Genomic DNA, 20,602 nt, shown 5'->3' with positions numbered 1-20,602 from the left:
CATACATTATCCTTCATCCATTCATGATCGCCACCCTGAATCATATGTCACAGTTTGTTTTCACCTCCACTAAAATCATTAGCTCTGTTCCGTGTCATTGATGTGGGATTCATTAAGGCCCTCCTTTGACGGATCGCTTCTTGTCGACTTCAGCTCATTATCCAAGAAGTTGATCTAGGAACAACCCCATCAGTACTTTGAAGCTTGCATGCCTCAATGGCAAGTTTCTCACTTCTGGCGACAGGTATACATCAATGACCTTCGACCAGAAGATTTTGCGTGGCGTTCGACGCCAAGTCCTTTATTCACGCCACGTGAATTGTACTGCAGTACCTTGAGGGTCATTATCATTATCGGTGATTCCTCTCGCGCTTGTTAACGGTTTTTCATCATTGACCGGTAATCAAGCGATGTCTTTCCATATTCGACTTCAGCGAAATTCTCACATGGATCGACTTGTACTTAGAGTGAAGATCGAACGAGTTTGAAGACCCCGGATCTAGTTTCATCCATCCGGGTTGCGATACATATTCAGGAAATATAAAAGCATTTGTCATGTACATCATTGCAGCAGATGATCATCCTATTCAAAGGATGATAATTTCAGCAGAAAATTATCAGTCTACCATCAGACGATCGTCTGTTCTATGTACCAAAATGTATTTATAAAGCTGAGCATGGGAATGCCCGCCTCAGCTAGATCATGAAAACAGAATGAAAAATAATATATTGTATTGTATTGTATTACAGGGCACCTCTCAGCACTTGAATGAACTTCGGACCCTCTGGATAAAGCATTTCACCCGATAAACGACCTCATACTTTAGGGGGCAACTGTTATAGACATTTTTGTGCCTCGCAGCATGGAGCATGAAATGTCAATAATTACAGGGATCCTCAGTCCCTAAACATGTTGTTCTTACCCCTAGAGGAACAAGGTCAGCAAACCACAGCACTTCCTATCAGTTCTCCACCTGAAAACACTCAAAAACAGGCTATTTTTGGATCATGTCAGCTGCTCCACTGAGCATATGCGCTGAATATCAACTGCTCCTCCTTGTACCTGCGCTGAAAGTCAAAACCAATGAAGGCTACCTACGCTGGGCGAGATTGGCCAAGTGGCACAGTCATTCTGCAAGGTGTCAACTGACCAGGAAGCTTCCAAACTGACACTTGGTTCAAGGAATTCGCCCTATGATGAGTAAGAGGTACTTGATCTCCATGTGGAAGCAAGGATCTCCAAGTGGACTCAAGAACTGAAGTTTAACTGAAGAGGGAGAGGACACAAGGCAGCTTTAGGTCAGTCTCAAGCTGACTCATCCTTTCTCCAAATCTCCTATATATAGAGCTCTTCTATGAGGTCTAGAGAGGCTGGAATTTTGTGCAAAGCAAGGAAGTGCTGTTGGTTTACAGTTAGAGCTATTGGGTGATTGCTTTTATAGAGGAGAAGAGGAGATTTCTTGCTGCTGGGGAGGTGCTGCTGGATTGGAGCCATTTATGGTTGTAACCTTCTCAGAACCTTTTTCTTCTATCAATAAAGCTTTGATGTTCTCCTATATACTTGTATTGCAATGATGTATTGTTTTTATCTGTATATTTGATTCATTCTAATCCATGCATCAGTTATGAGTACATGTTTTTTGTAGTTTCCCTCTCTTGTTTTTGCAGGATCTTTGTGTAGCTGGGCCGGAAAAGGGAGCAAGGAGCTGGGAACAAGAGGCAAAGAGAGAAGACAGGATCGACAAAAACGAAACACATCGGTTGGTCAATCTTTTCTTCCTTCTCTGTACTTTCATAAAGGAAAAATATCAAAGCTTTACTTTCAGTTGTTGCTAAGGAACTATCACCCTTAGAGTAGGGATAGGGTCATTCCGAGTCGGATACTTTTCCCCACAACAAGAAACCTCTATTTGTAGCTCAAGGGCCGTTTTAGATGCTCTAGTCCTTGGTCTTCTTGATGCACTTTGCTTTCCTTTACCCTTTGATAATTCCACTTCAACCACTGCTTTTTGTTGGGTTGTGTTATATTCTTTCCACGAATAGCCCACGTGGTTAACCGGGGGGTTAGAGGGGGGCAGAGAACCCCTTCGTTGCGCCGACTGTGTAGCGAGGGGAGTCACAGGGGGTTTGAGGGGTACCCGTAACCCCACTTTATGGGGTTCGGGGCAACGCCCTGGAAAATTTTGGTTTTGGACCCTATGTTAGGTTGGGTGGACCCACGTATGGTTTTGTGCATGATTTTCACACATGTTTTTGGAGGCGATGGTTTTTAGTCCATGGTATTGGATGCTTCGGCATGTATAAATATGTATTATAAAATTGAAAGGAACATAATGAAAAATCAAGCTAGTAGTCCCGGTTTTGGGATCCAGGGGAAAATCTCTGTGTATATGTGTTTTATGTGTTATGCTCTCGAATTGTTTATTTTATGTGTTTCAGAATTTGTATGCAGGTAATTTCTGTACGGGGTTAAAACCTACATTTGGTATCAAAGTAGTTTTGGCTTCAAGGGGATGCCTTTGTTGCTAAGGGGTTTCGCTCGGGCCTGTGGTGGACCCTGTTCAGTGGGAGATCTGCGAGATCGATTCTGGTGGTGAAATAAGATGGCGAGCAGTGGAAAGATAGAGATCGAGAAATTTAATGGTCAGAGTTTTGAGTTGTGGAAACTCAAGATGGAGGATCTGTTGGTGGATAAAGATCAATGGATTGCAGTAGATCCAGGTACTAAACCAATGGGAGTGTTCGATGAAGAATGGAAAAAGTTAGATCGGAAGGCAAAGAGCATAATACGATTGTGTGTCCCAGATTCAGTATTGCTGAATGTATCAGGGGAAGCTACGGCGAAGGCTTTGTGGGACAAGTTAGGGACTTTGTACCAATCTAAGTCTCTAGTGAATAAACTGTTCTTACGGAAAAAGCTGTATAACCTGAGGATGAAAGATGGAGACTCGGTGACAGAGCATCTGAACACATTTAATATTGTGGTAAGTCAGTTAGCATCTGTTGATATTAAAATTTTAGATGAAGATAAGTGCATCAGTTTGTTGTGTTCTCTACCAGATTTATGGGATAGTCTGGTTATTGCAATAGATAGCAATGCAACTGCCTTGCAGTTTGATGAAATAGTCTCAGCCTTGCTGACAGAGGAGATGAAATGGAAAAATATGGAGAGCCAAAATGGTGATGCCTTATCTGTACGAGGACGGTCCCAGAATAGAAACAAAAATAAGTCATCGAGTGGGAGATCTAAATCTAGAGGGAGATATAAATCTCTAGGAAAACCTGTAAGGGTGGTGTTTTGGAAATGTGGAAAGGAAGGCCACTTTAAAAAGGATTGTAAATCTAAAGCTCCTGACAAAGGAAAGAGATCTGATGAGGCTCCTTCTGCAGAGGCGAAAACCACCTCAGATGAAGGTGGGGATGTGTACTTGGCTTCTTCAAGTACACATGTAGATCATGAGGCATGGTTGATTGACTCAGGTGCATCCTTTCACTTCACTCCCCATAAAGAGTGGTTTTGCGAGTATGAGAAATATGATGGTGGTGATGTCTTCTTGGGGGATGACAGGAAGGCTAGAATCATTGGTCGCGGAAAAGTAAAGTTGAAGTTGTAAGGTGGAAGGGTTAGAACGCTTCCAGGTGTTCTACATATTCCTGCATTAGCTAGAAATCTGATTTCTGTAAGCAAGCTGGATGATGCAGGTGTAAAAACAGTGTTCGATAAGGATACCTACAAAATGGTTCGGGGAGCACTGGTATTGATGCAGGGAGTTCGGATTGGAACTCTGTACAAGCTACAAGGTAGCATTGTTATTGATGGGTGCAATAGTTCTATGGTTCCTGAAAGTGGAGTAGAAAATATAGTGGTCTCTGGAGAGAAGACCATGCTTTGGCATCAAAGGCTTGGACATATTGGAGAGAAGGGCCTTCGAATACTTCATGGTAAAGGTATAGTAGAAGGTATGAGTAATAGTTCTCTGGATTTTGATTTCTGTGAAAATTGTGTATATGGGAAGCAGAATCGAGTGAGTTTCCCCTCTGGTGGTAAGAGGGCGAAACAGATATTAGAGCTTGTGCACAGTGATGTGTTTGGACCTATAAAGGTTCCATCACTGGGTAAGTCTGTGTACTATGTATCATTTATAGATGACTTCTCAAGGAATACATGGATATATTTCCTTAAGAAGAAATCTAAAGTCTTTGACATGTTTAAAGAATTTAAGGCTCTAGTGGAAAACCAGGCAGAGAAGAAGATAGAGGTGTTGAGGATAGATAATGGTGGAGAGTTTTGCAGCAAGGAATTTGAAGAATTCTGTAAGAAGTGTGGTATGTCACGGCAGAAGACTACTCCATATACACCTTAGCAAAATTGAGTTGTAGAAAGAATGAACAAGACGTTGATGGAAAGGGCAAGAAGCATGCTCAGTGGTGCCGGGTTAGGACAGGAATTCTGGGTAGAGGCGATGGATACTGCATGTTACCTAGTCAATAGGTCACCTTCATCAGCGTTGGAGGATAAGACTACACAAGAGGTATGGACTGGTAAGAAACCCTCTCTTTCACATCTAAGGGTATTTGGATGTGATGCATATGTACATGTTCCAAAGGAGAAACGAACCAAGTAGGATAGTAAATCTGAAAATTGCATCTTTATTGGGTATAAGGATGGTTTAAAGGATTATAAGCTTTGGAACCTAGTCACACGAAAGGTTGTGTACAACCGAGATGTGGTGTTCAGAGAGGTGAAAGATGTTATTAAACATGAAGTCCAATGAAAGGAACCTAAGAAGATAGAGTTTGAGCTAAAGGAGGGAGAATCAGACTCTACAGCATAGGAGGAATCAGAAGATGAAGAGCCACAAACTCCGGCTGTGAGAAGATCAATTCGAGAAAGAAGGCAGCCTGAAAAGTATAGTCCATCTGCTTTCTATTCAAATTTTGCTTTATCTATTACTGATGATGATCCCAAAACTGTGAAGGAAGCAGTAGATTCATAGGATGGAAAACTCTGGAAAGAGGCCATGGTTGATCAAAATGGCATCTTTGCACAAAAATGAGGCTTGGGATCTGGTGGAGTTGTTGGCTGGAAGGAAACCCATTGGCAGCAAATGGGTGTTCAAAAAGAAGACAAATGCAGAAGGAAAAGTGGAGAAATACAAAGCTCGGTTGGTAGCAAAAGGTTATTCCCAGGTGCCGGGAATTGATTTTGGTGATATTTTTTCTCCTGTTGCCAAGGTAACTTATATTAGATTACTTTTATCTGTTGCGTCTGCTTTTGATTTTGAGGTAGAATAGATGGATGTGAAGACAACGTTTCTTCATGGGGATTTGGAAGAGGAGATCTACATGAAGCAACCTGAAGGATTTGCGGTGAAGGGCAAGGAAGAACTGGTATGCAAGTTAAAGAAGTCTTTATATGGGTTAAAACAATCACCAAGGATGTGGTATCAGAAATTTGATACATTTATACGGGGACTTAGCTTCACCAGAAGCAAAGCAGATCACTGTGTGTATTTTAAATTAATTGGTGACCATGTTATTTATCTGGTCTTGTATGTGGATGATATGTTGCTACTTGAAAATGACAACGAAATTATCCAAGATTTGAAGACCCAATTGTCATCCAAATTCAACATGAAAGATCTTGGTGCTTCAAACTATATTTTGGGCATGGAAATTAAAAAAGATCAGGCAAAGAGGAAGCTTTGGTTAAACTAGAGGAAGTATGTCGAGACAATATTGCTGAGGTTTAATATATAGGATAGTAAACCGGTGAAGGTTCCTATTCCTATAGGTGTGAGGTTATCTGTTGAACAGTGTCCCAAGACACAAGAAGAGGATGAGGACATGTCTCGTGTTCCATATGCAAGTGTAGTCGGTAGCCTGATGTATGAAATGGTTTGTACTAGACCAGACATTGCACATGCAGTGGGAGTATTGAGTAGGTTTATGTCAAAACCAGGGAATGAGCACTCGACAGCAGTGAAGTGGGTTTTCAGGTATTTGTGTGGCACTAGTGATTATGGTTTGTGCTACCAAGGAAGACCAGGATTGGACAGAGTGTTGGATATTCATGGCTTTGTTGATGCAGATTGGGCTGGAGATCTAGATCAGAGAAGATCTACAAGTGGGTATGTGTTTAACCTATTTGGAGGTGCAGTCAGTTGAATGAGTAAGAAACAATCTGTAGTGGCACTGTCAACTATAGAGGCAGAATACATGGCAGCCACTCATGCAAGCAAGGAAGCAGTTTGGTTGCAGAGATTGTGTTCAAGTATGGGGTTAGTACAGGAAGCTATAAGGATAGACTATTGATGCGGGAGCACCAGCACCAAAGCAAGCAAATGTGGACCAGAGGATCAGAACAGAGGAAAGTTTGTTTTAAAGCAGAAAAACAGAACTAAAGCAGATTTAAAGCAGATATGTCTTGAGGAGACTTGCTATTGATAACAGCCATGCACGCTTTTGGAGAGCTTTAGTTGGAGGAAAAACAGGAGAGGATAGGATCGATCCTTCCTAATGCATCTTATATATATGTGTAGTATGATAGGGTGTGAGATATCTCTGCGCTGTGAGGAAAATTGTGAGTGAAAAAATGTAGCCGAGCGTGAGCTCGTTCTTAAGGCTGAAATGCCTTAATTTTGTAACCGTTTTGTTAATATATAGAACCTGGGTTCAGCGTTTGTTGCGTACATTTATGTGTGGGTTTTAATTGATTTAGTTTCGTGTGTGTATTTTATCAATCGACATCGATCGCTTCAGATCGATGGCAATATATATATTGTTAAACGTTATTGTTCTTGAATGCATCGGAAGGGAATGGTCATTGATAAATTGAATCCACATCTCTCAGGTGAGTGCTGCATAGTTCGATGCTTCGTAACGATTCCATTAATCCCATATTTGGCATATTGTATACAGAAATGAATACGCTCTTCTGCGATTCGGTTCGGCTTCTTCGTTTGCTAATTTAAACAAGAACAACCAAAATGAGACATCTGAAGATCAGAAGTCAGCGACCATGAACCAGACGTAGAGGTATTGCGTAAGGTTTCATATATTATGCTGGTGCGCATGTCACGTCGTGGTGTCTTTAATTATTAAAGCTTTATTCGTTTACGCTGCCGAGGCGAATCGATCACTGACAAAGAATATTAGATAAGTCTGTATAGAAGCCATCATCGTTGTTCGTTTTGAGAGTCTCTTGTGTTTTCCGTGTGGAGAATGGCTCGGGGAAACCAAAGGAAAAAGGATCGTGAACGATCAGATCATCCGATCGGAGGTGCTGTCACATGTATGGAACGCTGTTTTAATAGATTATGAGGACGATTCAATTGTTACTAAAGACCCGCATAAACAATATCTATGTTTTAAATCGCTTCCGACGGGACTTAGTGGGCCATAACCCACGGTCCAGGATCAAATTCTATTTGGGAATTGGGATTTTGGGCAACCCCAAAATTCTCGTCCTATCAACTGTGACAGCCAAAGTGCAATTTTCTTGGCAAAGAACCCCGCATATAATTCAAATACAAAGCACATTTATGTTCAGTATCACTTTGTGAGGGATATGATAGAAGACAAAAAGGTGTTGCTAGTAAAGGTGGACATTTTGAAGAATATTGTAGATGCATTGACAAAATCTGTGAGCTCTAAGAAGTTCTCTTGGTGTAGAGAGACAATGGGCATTTCAAGGCTGGAAAAATGACTAAGCTCTCTTATGGCCCCCTGTGGAAAGAAAACAACAAGTGGGAGAATGTTGGGTTGTGTTATATTCTTTCCACGACTAGCCCACGTAGTTAACCGGGGGGTTAGAGGGGGGGCGAAGCCCCCCGTCGTTGCACCAACTGTGTAGTGGGGGGATGGTCACAGGGGGTTTGAGGGGTACCCGTAACCCCACTTTATGGGGTCTGGGGCAACACCTTGGAAAATTTTGGTTTTGGACCCTATGTTAGGTTGGGCGGGCCGACCTATGGTTTTGTGCATGATTTTCGCACATGTTTTTGGACGCAATGGTTTTCAGTCCATGGTATTGGATGCTTTGGCATGTATAAATATGTATTATAAAATTGAAAGGAACATAATGAAAAATCAAGCTGGTAGTCCCGGTTTTGGGATCCAGGGGAAAATCTCTGTGTATATGTGTTTTATGTGTTATGCTCTCGCATTGTTTATTTTATGTGTTTCAGAATAGGTATGCAGGTAATTTCTATATGGGGTTAAAACCTACACTTTTCCCTTTGTATCTTCTTTCCTTAAAGTAGCTGCTTGTTTGTATTGAATCATCTGGTTCACCTATAGTTGCATATTCTCTTGTTGCAGGCATGCTATTAGAGCATTTGCCTCTACCAATTTTCCTTCCAATTTCTTGATTTTAGCCTTCTTATCCCTAAAGATATGATATTTAATTCTGCCCTCCTATCCTTTCTCCATAGCTAACACATGTGTACCTGGATGAGATGACTCCTCATGCTGTGAGAAAACTATCTCTTTACCTGTTGTAGGCTTGGTCCCTTCAACAATCCCTTGAGAAAACACAAGCCTATCACCTCTGGAATATGTCTGAGACCCTTCTGCCATGTCTTTCCTCTTGGTTGATCTGTTTGAAGAAGCAATCTCTTGCTACATTGGTGAGCCTGCAGGTGTTGTTTTATCACTAGACCTAGTTGAAGAAGATGGAGGAAAAGTTGAACTTGAAAAATGGTCCCAAGACATATTTGCTTGTGCTAATTGATGAAAACTAGCACTTTCACTAGGCCATGATGAAACAAACTAGTGTAGTGATTCTCCCCTTGCTTTTGTACCTTTTCTGCCATTTTGACCAAACTTTTGTACAAGTAATAGGACAAATTGATTTGTTGTACACTGGTGAAATGCATCAGAAGTTTCATGTGATACTTATATATCCTTGAATACTTGCCTTCACATGTGAAATACCTCATGATCATTTTCATCAGAGTGTACCTATCCAACAAATGTTTGAATGGAAAAAAAATGTTGGAGTTGCCTTGTATTGTGTTTTTAGGTACATCCTGTATTTTTGAAGGTTAAGGTCTTCCCTGTTGAACCAGATTTCTCCAGTGTCTGGAATCCTTGTAGCTGCGGAGATAAGTTGCATTGAAACATTGATTTGAAACCTTGTTATAGTCACTTTGTCCCTTTTAATCTTGGTAGCAAAAGCACTAGTCAACTGGTCATGATACTTCAATTCTTCAACCCTTTGACAAAATGTAAGGCAACCTGCATCTTCAAAAAATTTCCTAATGAAGGGAGATCATAAGACCTCACAAGTTGATGTGGGTTCATGTCTGATGACATATCCTCCTCTATGCTTTCTCTACTCTGAGGTTTCAGACTCCATCTCAACACTTAGCTCTTAGGATAGAAATTAGGGTTTTGACTGTGGGAAAACAAGGGATTTTCAATAGCTGTGAGGGAGTTTGGGGAAAATGAGGGGGATAGGGATGTGAAAAAATTCCAAGAAAATTTGGGGTGGTAGTGAGGGAGTTTAGGAATCTAGGGAAAGTGGAATTACAAGATTTGGGTGAGTGGAAGGTTTCCAAACGAAGAAAACACAATCCTATAGTAAAAAAGAGTGCAGTTTGTCTAGGGTTTAGGTAGAATTGATGAATTTTAGGAGTGGGTTTGATGGGAAGTGTTTGGGTGAGTGTATTTAGGATATATGATGGTGTGGAAGCATATAGGTATGAGTTTTAGCATCAAATTTAGTAAGAGAAGGGTGAAAACCTTGTTATCTGCTTTCAAAACCCTAGGAGGTAAACATGAGACAAATAAGCATAGATGAGGGAAATGAAAGAAGTTTGAACCCTGAGATAGATCACCAACCTATTTCAACAGTATAAAAATGTCATAATGATGGATCCAACTGTTGTAGAGGGCTCACACTCTTATAGAGATGATGGAGCTACAACCTGGTATATGCGTAGCAAAGACAGGGTCATTTGCGTAGCAAAGACAGGGTCATTTGCGTAGCAAAGACAGGGTCATTTGCGTAGCAAAGACAGGGTCATTTGCATAGCACAGTTTCAGAAATCAAGTGTTGGATACAAAAATCCTTCTTGGCATGACAAAAACACCTTGGTGGAATGAAATGGAGTGTTGAAAAGTGCAATGGGCAGATGAGGAATGAATGAGAGTGAGTGATGAGCTTTTACAGATGGAGAAAATCGATTTTCCCTTTGTACAATAATAGTGGACCCAGCAAACAGTTTACACTTGGACTTGACACTTTATTTTTGTGATATTATGATGATATTTCATTTGAGAGAATGAAATAAAAAACATAACCTTCAAATCTTAGTTACCAAATTAATCTCTACTATTCCTCCTAACATGAATTTAAATGGTAAAAAAAAACCAATTTTCAAGATTTACACCTAGTAACCTTGTAATGTCCCTTAATAATACATAATAAATAATAATAAATAATAAATAATATAATATAATATAAAAATACAAGAAAATAAATAATAAACAAAATAGTAATAGTAATAAATAATAAATAATAATAAATAACAATACTAAAGCTAAATAAATATAAAAAGAAATAAAACAAGAAGCAGTAAAAATCACTAAAGATATCAAAAAGTAAAAACAAAAGAAATAAAACAAGAAAGCAATAAAGTTGCATGTAGACACATGGAGTGTGTGCATGTGGTTCCCCTTCCAATGTTTGCTCTATTTAATAGATGGTGAGGAAGATGAGAGGCATTCCATCATTCCATGATTCCACCATCCATTCTCTTGAGAGAATAGTGTTGTGAGACAATGGATACCCTAGCAATAGTACGTTGATTGAGGGCTCAGACGTGGTCAGTTGTAGCAAGATTTTGTGCAACTGAGCCTACGATTGGGTGGAGAGTCGTCCCCAAAACCTTGATGCAGTTAGCAGACTTCAACTGAAATCACAGGTAAGTGTCTCTACTCATAGTTTTGAACTTTGATGTTAATTAGTGGATAATTGCATGTTGATTATAAGTTACTTGATCAATATAATTATTTACATGTTTATTTTGGGCTGTTACATATGGTATCAGAGCCTAAGCTCAACCCTTAGGGCCTATGGGCATCTTAAAAAAAAAATTGTTTTTTTTGTTGGGATTTTTTAACTCGACTTGTTCTAAAAGTTTCAGGATCGTTACTTCAGGGAGGCCGCATGTCCCTTTTTGGTCTACAAACCCTCGCTATACACGTAATTTTTAATTTCAGGGTTTTCAAAAAAAAAAATCTAAAATCCGTTAAAAGATCTGATTTGCTCTTTAGTGAGGAATTTAATAAATAAAATCCTTTGCAAAATTTTCCAGGAGTTCTTCTAACATACATCGTGCAAGACTAGTTAATTTTCTAGTGAAGCCGACGGCTCTTCTTTCTCTTAATTGACCAAGATCTAGCGGAATATCATCATATTAGGACTTTTAAGAATTTTCTCTGGCATAACCGAAAGGGTTTTAAGGAGTGAATAGTAAATTTCTTGTAGGGTTTATCACATCTCTAACATCTCTTCCATCCACTGTATTTTTCACCTTTAGACCAATATCTCTTTTCTTGATCTTAGATTTCAACCATAATATTTGCTATACCCGTTTTTCATTGCGGGTTTCAGGTCAATATTTTTTATCTGATGTCTCATCTTCGGTTATTGCTATTTTCTAGCCAAAGCACTAAATTGTTTTTATATCATAGACATCCCTATTTATTTCTTGTGTCAGATTAGACATTTTTGGCTTGCTTTAAGTTTTTTTTAAGATAAACTTAAGCTAAATAGCTGACTGGTAAGTTGTTTTTGCATTAACTATGGTCTTATTTTATTTTTGGTCAGTTCTATTTTATGCAAAATTCAGTAGCATTTCTTAGTTTGCACTCATTTCTATATTAACCATACCTTACTACTTAATTAGGTTTTTCTATCCAATTTGTCAAGAAATGCCTTAACCGTACAAGAAATCAATATGATATATCAATAGTGAACTCGAGAATCTTCAAACTTCACATATTTTAGAATCTGCTTTGTAATCGTACTTTTAAGTCCAGTTTCGTTGACACATTGAATACATAAATCTCCACAGTTGCGCATAAGCAAATAAATATAAGTTCCAAAGTAAGGTACCCTTTAGATGATATATCAGAGGTCTATTAATGATTTAGTGAGCTTTTCTATAATTGAATGGGCTATAAATTTTGAATTCTTGCTCTCTAGTTATGGTCACACTTAATAAACTCGTGGATGGTGATAATCTACCCATAATTGATGATGTATAATTCTCTGAAAGATCGGTATATTTTCTATCTATCAGCTTATTTTCACATGTAATTTTTATTTTTATTTTAATCCAGTGTTATTCATTATGTCATAGTTATGCGATTTAAATCAAACAAACAAACAAACAAAAAAATTACATACAATTCATTTTCAAATCTGATTCAACCATGACCATTATTTACCCTAATTATACAGGTCGAACCCAGATAGCCTCTTAAAGTCAGAATTTTCTTTTCTTATCCAGTCATGTTTTTCTAAACTCTTCTTGAATCAAAATTGAAATAGATAGAAAAGTGAATTAAATCCGAAATTGGTCGAGGAGAAAGAAAAGTATAAGTGGATTTAATCAGGAATTTGATAAAAGAAGCTGGATTTTTAAGATCTTATTCTATGATCGAGATTAATAGGAAATGAGATTTGATTAAAGATAGATTCCTTTTTTAGGTTTTCATTATTGAAATTGATTTGCACCCTAATCTATTTCTGGTTCTATGCTGAAGATGTTTTATGGCAAGATTGCAGTAGATCAAATCCTAAAGCAAGAAGAAATACTGCAAAAAGTAAACAAACACTCACGACAGAAATTCAAAGGAATCTTATACAAAAAAAAACGGGGAAAGAGCACATAATGTGTTCCCTTCTGACTGTTGGCTGTCCAATTGAATAGAGCACCATAAAACACTTTGTTATTGCTTCCTCGGACATCCCTATGTTATCTTTTAATGAAGATCACTGTTTAGTCTCGTTCCTTCCTCGTTTTCCAGCCACCCAAATCTCCCTTGTGCAAGGTCTGAGAGTCCCACTTAAAACAAGCTCAGTTACTTTTATAACTGCCTTTTACATTTGTTTCTTGCAATACATTTTTTTTATTTCACTTCCAACATGTTCATGTTTAAGATGGATCAGGCCTTTTCTTTCCCAGGATGATAGATCTCGTCATCTTGCTCATGAGATGCCCAGATTCATTGAGTATTGTACTGGATGCCTGCCTTGGGGCAGATGAGGTCTGAGTCGGGCGCGAGCCTTGGGGCTAGCCTTGGACTAGGATACAGACCTGGGAGGCTTATGCATGGTTCTGAAAGTGGGAAAAAGGATAAAGATTCCTTGATATTTCCTGGGTGTTGTGAAACTTTCAATGCCTGCTAGTTATACTAGTTCAGCAGAGGGTGTAGGGAAAACATGAAGTAATAAATAACTATATGTAATGTCCCTTAATAATAAATAATAAATAATATAATATAATATTAAAATACAAGAAAATAAATAATAAACAATAAATAGTAATAGTAAATAAATACTAAATAATAGTAAAATAATAAATAACAATACTAAAGCTAAATAAACATAAAAAGAAATAAAACAAGAAAGCAGTAAAAATAGTAGAGCTATCAAAAAGTAAAAACAAAAGAAATAAGAAAGAAAGCAATAAAGTTGCATGTAGACACATAGAGTGTGTGCATGTGGTTCCCCTTCCAATGTTTGCTCTATTTAATAGATGGTGAGGAAGATGAGAGGCATTCCATGATTCCATGATTCCACCATCTATTCTCTTGGGAGAATAGTGTTGTGAGACAAAGGATACCCTGGCAGTAGTATGTTGATTGAGGGCTCGAGGGTGGCCAGTTGTAGCAATATTTTGTGCAACTGAGCCTACGATTGGGTGGAGAGTCGTCCCCAAAACCTTGATGCAGTTAGCAGACTTCAACTGAAATCACAGGTAAGTGTCTCTACTCATAGTTTTGAACTTTGATGTTAATTAATGGATAATTGCATGTTGGTTATAAATTACTTGATTAATCTAATTAATTACATGTTTATTTTGGGCTGTTACAAACCTAGTGGTGACCTAATGATGACCTAATAATGACTTATTAGGTGGATTATGAACAAAATGAATATGGGACTCTACTAATAATGATTTGTCTTGACCAAAGTAGTGTCTTTTGACCATGAGATTGAAAGGAATAGTAGAGACTGACCTTCCTAACCGGTGATCAAATTTTTATTGAAAAACTTTTTGAAACTAAAAATTTGACCAGAAATGCTAAAAATAGCTATGTAAAAGCATATTTGATCGTCGGTGACTGGCATGAATTGACAAGAACTAATATTGGCTCCAGCTGGGGATGGAAGCTCCTTGGAGGTTTCAAGAACACTGTAGACCAGGTAGCCTTATCCATTGGGCAATGGAGTCAAAATGCCATGGACTTGACTCAAACTGAAAATTGACTTGACTTACTGACTTTGACAAACTGAACTGACTTGACTCTAAAAGAAAAATAAAATCAGTAACTAATCAAATAAGCCTTATGGCCTTCTCCTCGGGCTTCAAACTCCTATGATAGCCACTTGACACTTGAACATAAAAAGTAAACTGGTATATACAATGATGGTGAGAATTTGCAGAAATTTTTCAAGTATGGTAGTGCTTGAGAAGCCTACCATTGATCGCTCCTCCTGAATAATCTTCCCCATTCATCTCCTCCAATAGAAAATCATTCTTTCCTCTGAAAGTTGAGATTCAGTATGGTCCTTTCCATAAATTTTCAAACTTGCCATGTTTTCCTTTTTCTTCATTCCTCGCATCCCACCGAAGAACTACATCTCCCAAATTGAAATTGTCTTCTTTTGTCTTGCGATCATAGATCTTTTTGATTCTTTCTTGAAGTTTAGAAGTGTTTTGAAAAACTTCCTCCCTTGTTTGTTGTAAATGGATCATCTGATTTATCCTTCACTACATATCATTTTTTTCGCTGTCCAATTCCTGCAGAATTTTCATGACCATGACAACAAGAAATGAAGGAAAAGCTGTGTCAACCTTGTACACCAACTGAAAAGGAGACATACCTATTGATTTCTTAGTACTAACTATGTCCACCCATAAAGCATTAATGAGCTTTTTGTGCCAATTCTTCTTATTGACTTCTAAAACTTTCTTGATGATGTTGATCAAGGATTTGTTGGATGATTCGTCCAGACCATTCCATTGTGGATGATAAGTAGTGCAATGTCCCTATATAATATGATACTTTGCAAAAAACTCTACCATCTTCTTTGACTTGAAAGTGGCAGAATTGTCAGTGATTATCTTCTAGGGGCAACCAAATCTAGATAAGATATTATATTCAATAAACTAAATGATAACAGAATCAGTTGCTTGCCTGGTTGGGATTGCTTCAATCCAATTTGTAAAATAGTCTATGGCTATCAAGATCCATTTATGTTGTGCTGATGATGAAGGATGGATTTCGCCAATGATATCAAGGCCCCATTGCTGGAAACAAGCTCTGATTGAAATGGGTTGCAAGGGTAATGGAAAAAGTTTTCTTTTTCCTTGGAAAATCTGACATTCATGACAACTCATCAATGTTTTATATACATCAGAAAAAAGAGTGGACCAATAGAAATCGGCTCTCAAAATCTTGTTTATTGTAGTCTTCTAGAAGTGACGACCACCACAGCCTCCTTTGTGAAAGTCTCTCATTACATCCTTTGCTTCATTTTCTAGCAAACAATTCAACAACACACCACCAGGGTCTTTACAAAATAAAACGACATCAATGATACAATATTTTGAAGCTTTCAACTTTAAATATCTAGTTTTACCTTTGGGTACTTCCGATGGAGGAATTAAATGTTGCAACACATAAACAATGTCGAAATACCATGGATATGAAATGAAGATATCAGACACTTGTAAGTGCGAGTCTTCTTCTTCTTCAGAAAGTGCAACAATCAAATTGATATCTAATGCATGCAAATTAGATTCTGTCATGAGCTTATCCAAACCTTGTCCCTTGATGAGCTTTGTTGGCTTTATCTCCAAATCATACTCCAGCATGGTTGCGATCCATTTTGTCAAAGGGTTGAAGAATTGAATTATCATGACCAGTTGACTAGTGCTTTTGCTACCAAGCTTAAAAGGGACAACATGACTATAGTAGGGTTTAAAATCACTATTTCAAGGCAACTTATGCTCGCAACTACAGGGATTCTAGACATTGGAGAAATCTAGTTCAAAAGATAAGACATTGACCTTCAAAACTACAAGATGTACCTAAAAACACATACAAGGCAGCTCCAACATATATTTTTCCATTCAAACATTTGTTGGATAGGTACACTCCTCTCATGAATATGATCATGAGGTATTTCACATGTGAAGGTAGGTATTCAAGGAAATATAAGTATCACATGAAACTTCTGATGCATTTCACCGGTGTACATCAAATCAATTTGTCCTATTACTTGTACAAAAATTTGGTCAAAATTGCAAAAAAGGTACAAAAGCAAGGAGAAAATCACTACACTAATTTGTTTCATCATGGCCTAGTGAAAGTGCTAGTTTGTCATCAATTAGCACAAGCAAATATGCCTTGGGACCATTTTGCAAGTTCAGATTTTCCTCCATCTTCTTTAATTGGATCTAGTGATAAAAAAAAACCTACAAGCTCACCAATACCACAAGAGATTGCTTCTTCAAGCAGATCAACCAAGAGGAAAGACAGGGTAGAAGGGTCTCAAACATATTCCAGAGGTGATAGGCTTGTGTTTTCTCAAGGGATTGTTGAAGGGGCCAAGCCTACAACAGGTAAAGAGACAGTTTTCTCACAGCATGAGGAGTCCTCTCATCTGGGTACACATGTGTCAGCTATGGAGAAAGGACAAGAGGGCAGATTTAAATATCAAATCATCAGGGATAAGGAGGCTGAAATCAAGAGATTGGAAGGCAAATTGATAGAGGCAAATTCTCTAATAGCATGCCTGCAACAAGAGAATATGCAACTAAAGGTGAACTAGATGATTCAAGACAAACAAGCAGCTACTTCAAGGAAAGAGGATACAAAGGGCAAAGCAGTGGTTGAAATGGAAGTATCAAAGGGTAAAGGAAAGAAAAGTGCATTAGGAAGACCAAGGACTAGAGCATCTAAAAGAGCCCTTGAGCTACAAAGAGAGGTTTCTCCACCAAAAGAACAGATTATGGTAGATGACCTAATCACTAGAAAAATCAATGAAGATAGAGTTTATTGGCTTGATAAAGTAAATGGAGACCTACAACAACTCCTAAAGAAGGAAAAAAGGAACAACAACTTGCAGATGCATATGACTATGCACTACTATACAAGAAACAAAGTATCTCAAGTCAGGATCAAGAATTTGAAGAGCAAACTCAAGGAAAACCTAATTGGTCAAAAGGACAAGGAGAGGCCTGATTTACTTGCTGAGGCCTCCCTCATGGCATATCATATCCTATTTTACCCTCACTCATAAATTTTGAGGAAATTTGGAGAAAATTTTGGTCATTTTTGAATGTTTTAAAAACACAGGAAATTCTATAAGCACGTCGCCTTGGCACTTTCATCTCATAGCTCCAAATGATGAAAATTTTATATCCCTAGATAGCTTTTTCCCTAAGTATCTCAAAAATCCAATTTTGGAAGCAGTTCAGGAAAATGGTGAAGAGAAAATGTCAAAAAAGGGCTGAAAAAGACACTTTCTACCACTGTTTTGGAACAGGCACTACGCTTATACCTGTCGCTGTCTTTTTCACTTCAATTTCACCAGATTTTTGTTTTATGCTGTAATTTGGATATTTTAAAGACTTGGTGATGTAATTATTGATTTAATAGGCATGATAGGTTGTTTTAGTGTTTAATTAAAGACTCATAAAGGTAGAAAAACTCAAAACAAAGTCTAAAAGAGGAGTTTGTGTTTGACCTTCTTACTCTCTCTGGTTTGTTGAGAGATTATTGGTAACTATTCCACCACCTAAGCATTCGACCCATGAAGGTGGGGATATGGTTGTTTTGAGTCTATATGTATGATTTCTCATTCATTGAGAAGGGTTGGACTTTTGTAGAGAGACTTGTACCTTATGTTTTCATATAGCTAATCAAGGAGCAATTGCAGCTATTTTTCAAGAATATTTGTTCAACGAGTCTATGGTGTTATTTTTCTTTCATATCAGCTTCTTATTGATGAAATCATCTCTCTTTACATGCTATGCTTTCTTCTTATGGTTTTCCTTACAGCTATATAGGCAAGATTCTTAGATTCAAAGCTCTATTTATGTGGAAAATCATGCTTGTGTCTTTTCTTCTAATATTAATGAATTCATGCTAATACATGCTCATTATGATCCCTTAAACTCTCAGACCTATACTACATTGAATAAATCTTAAGCTCACCACAACACATTGTTATCTAGCTCCTCTTTATGCATGTTACTGCACACTTGATACTTTGACCTAATTGCCTGCTCTCATCCCTAGTCCAGCAAACCTAAAAATCCCTAAATTTTCAAATACTCAAACAAGACTTATACATCTAGCCTAAAATCCAGTTATTCATTGACAAATCCTTAGAGATATCCCTCTCTGGTTCAGTAGAGCTAGCTACTGAACTGAAAGTGGTTCGATGTTACCTCTTTCGATCTCCCCCTCAGCTTGTGATATTGTAGAAGATAACAGGACCAAGAAGGCAAAGGAAAGGAAATATCAAGCAAGGAAGAGCATAATCTAGCAGCTACAACTATATTATTTACTGGTATCGATTTTCATGTGTGATTTCCTTGCTATTTTTTCCATACATGGTACATGCATGTGCGTATTTAGTTCTCTTGTTGTCATTGGCATGCGTTTTTCCAGGTGTGACACTGTTCTTCAACCTTGCCTTGCCATTTCCGAATAGCCATGGTGTGATGGGTTATCTTGTATTTGGTTGAGCTGGATTGTCAGATGGTTTCAAAACTAAGTGAGGTGGTATTTGAAAGAAGGAACACAAGGCCTAGGAATCCATGGACCAGACTAGGATTGCGGTAAAGCTGGATTTTGTGTGCCTCTGTGGGACTAGGAATCATTGATCGTTGAATGGTGGGATATACGATAAATCCTAGAGGTGTGTGCCCTTGATCAAGCCTAGGAATCCTTGACCAATGAATGGCGGGATATATGGTAAATCCTAGAGGGTGGATTGTTGATTAGGCCTAGGAATCCTATACTATTGTATGGTGGGATATACGACAAAGCCTAGAGACTAGGAGACAGTAAAATTCCTCACAGTGTGCGTGGAGAAATCTGTTGGCATTATGATACAAGTGTTGTCCTTGATGGAAACTCACATAGATGACAGATCATAGTGCAACAGGTCAGTAGCAAAGAATTGATGATCAGACTGCAAAGAATGAAGAAAGAAAAGTATATATGTAGGTTCACTATATACCAAGTCGTGTACACATGCAGGTTCACTATATACCAAGTCGTGTATATACGCAGGTTCCCTATATACCAGGTAGTGTATACAAGAAGGTTATACATGCAGGTTCACTATATACAAAGGCGCGTATACACGCAGGATTGTTGATCAAAATTCGCGTATGCGTATGCACGCACTTTCATGCATGGAAAACCGCGTACATGTGGGAAAGCTTATTTTTCGGTCTGTGGTATTTAGACCTATGGTTTTGGACCTTGGTATTGCGTCCGAAGTGTTGAACCTAGGTATTGGGTCCCTAGTATTGGTTCTAAATGGTTTTGGACCATGGTTTTTAGTAAGACCTAAGACTATAAAAGGAGAAGAAGATCATTAGGCAAAGACATGGAGAAAGTCTTGAATATCTGATGAAGGATGAGATCCAGTATGCAGGTTATGGGTTCATGATGCTTTGCTTGATCTGAGCTAAGGAGGAATCTCACCGGTTGATGAAGAACAAGATCTAAGGATAGATCGGGATCAAATGGTTTGAAATGAATCATCTCTATATGGTTTGATTATGCTTATTCTAGATCTGTATACTGACGCATGTAATGTTCTGATCTGGGTATAACTTAAGTTTGAAATAGCTGCAACTCATGAATGAATATTTACAGATGTATACGCTGGTTGACTTTGATAAAAGCGCGTACATACGCAGGTTATATACATCTAAGTAGCGTATACCATATACACTATGATATTTGAAGTTATAGGTAGTTCTGGAAGTTGATGCAAAGTCTGAGTTCTGGTGACTGTTTACTGGTGTCAGTATTCAGATTGGTTGATTATGATTGATGGATGAGATCTATAATGGATCAGGATCATAATGATTTATCTTTATGTGATCTGATGGACTAGATCTGGTTGCTAACATGCATATTATCCTTGTATATGTAATGATCTGGTTATGTGTGAAGTCAGGAAGTGCAGCGAAGACATAAGTAAGTAATTAATGACATATACGCTGGTTCGCTTTGGTGAAGTTGCGTATACACACTGGTTCCGCTCTTCCAAGTAGCGTATGCACTCTGATGCATGATTTTTGATGATACAGTTAGATCTAAACAT

Source organism: Pinus tabuliformis, chromosome J (assembly GCF_031772625.1).
Source record: "Pinus tabuliformis cultivar Carrire ecotype Pingquan chromosome J, CPIR1, whole genome shotgun sequence".
Classification (NCBI taxonomy): domain Eukaryota; kingdom Viridiplantae; phylum Streptophyta; class Pinopsida; order Pinales; family Pinaceae; genus Pinus; species Pinus tabuliformis.
Note: the sequence above shows the minus strand (reverse complement) of the source record.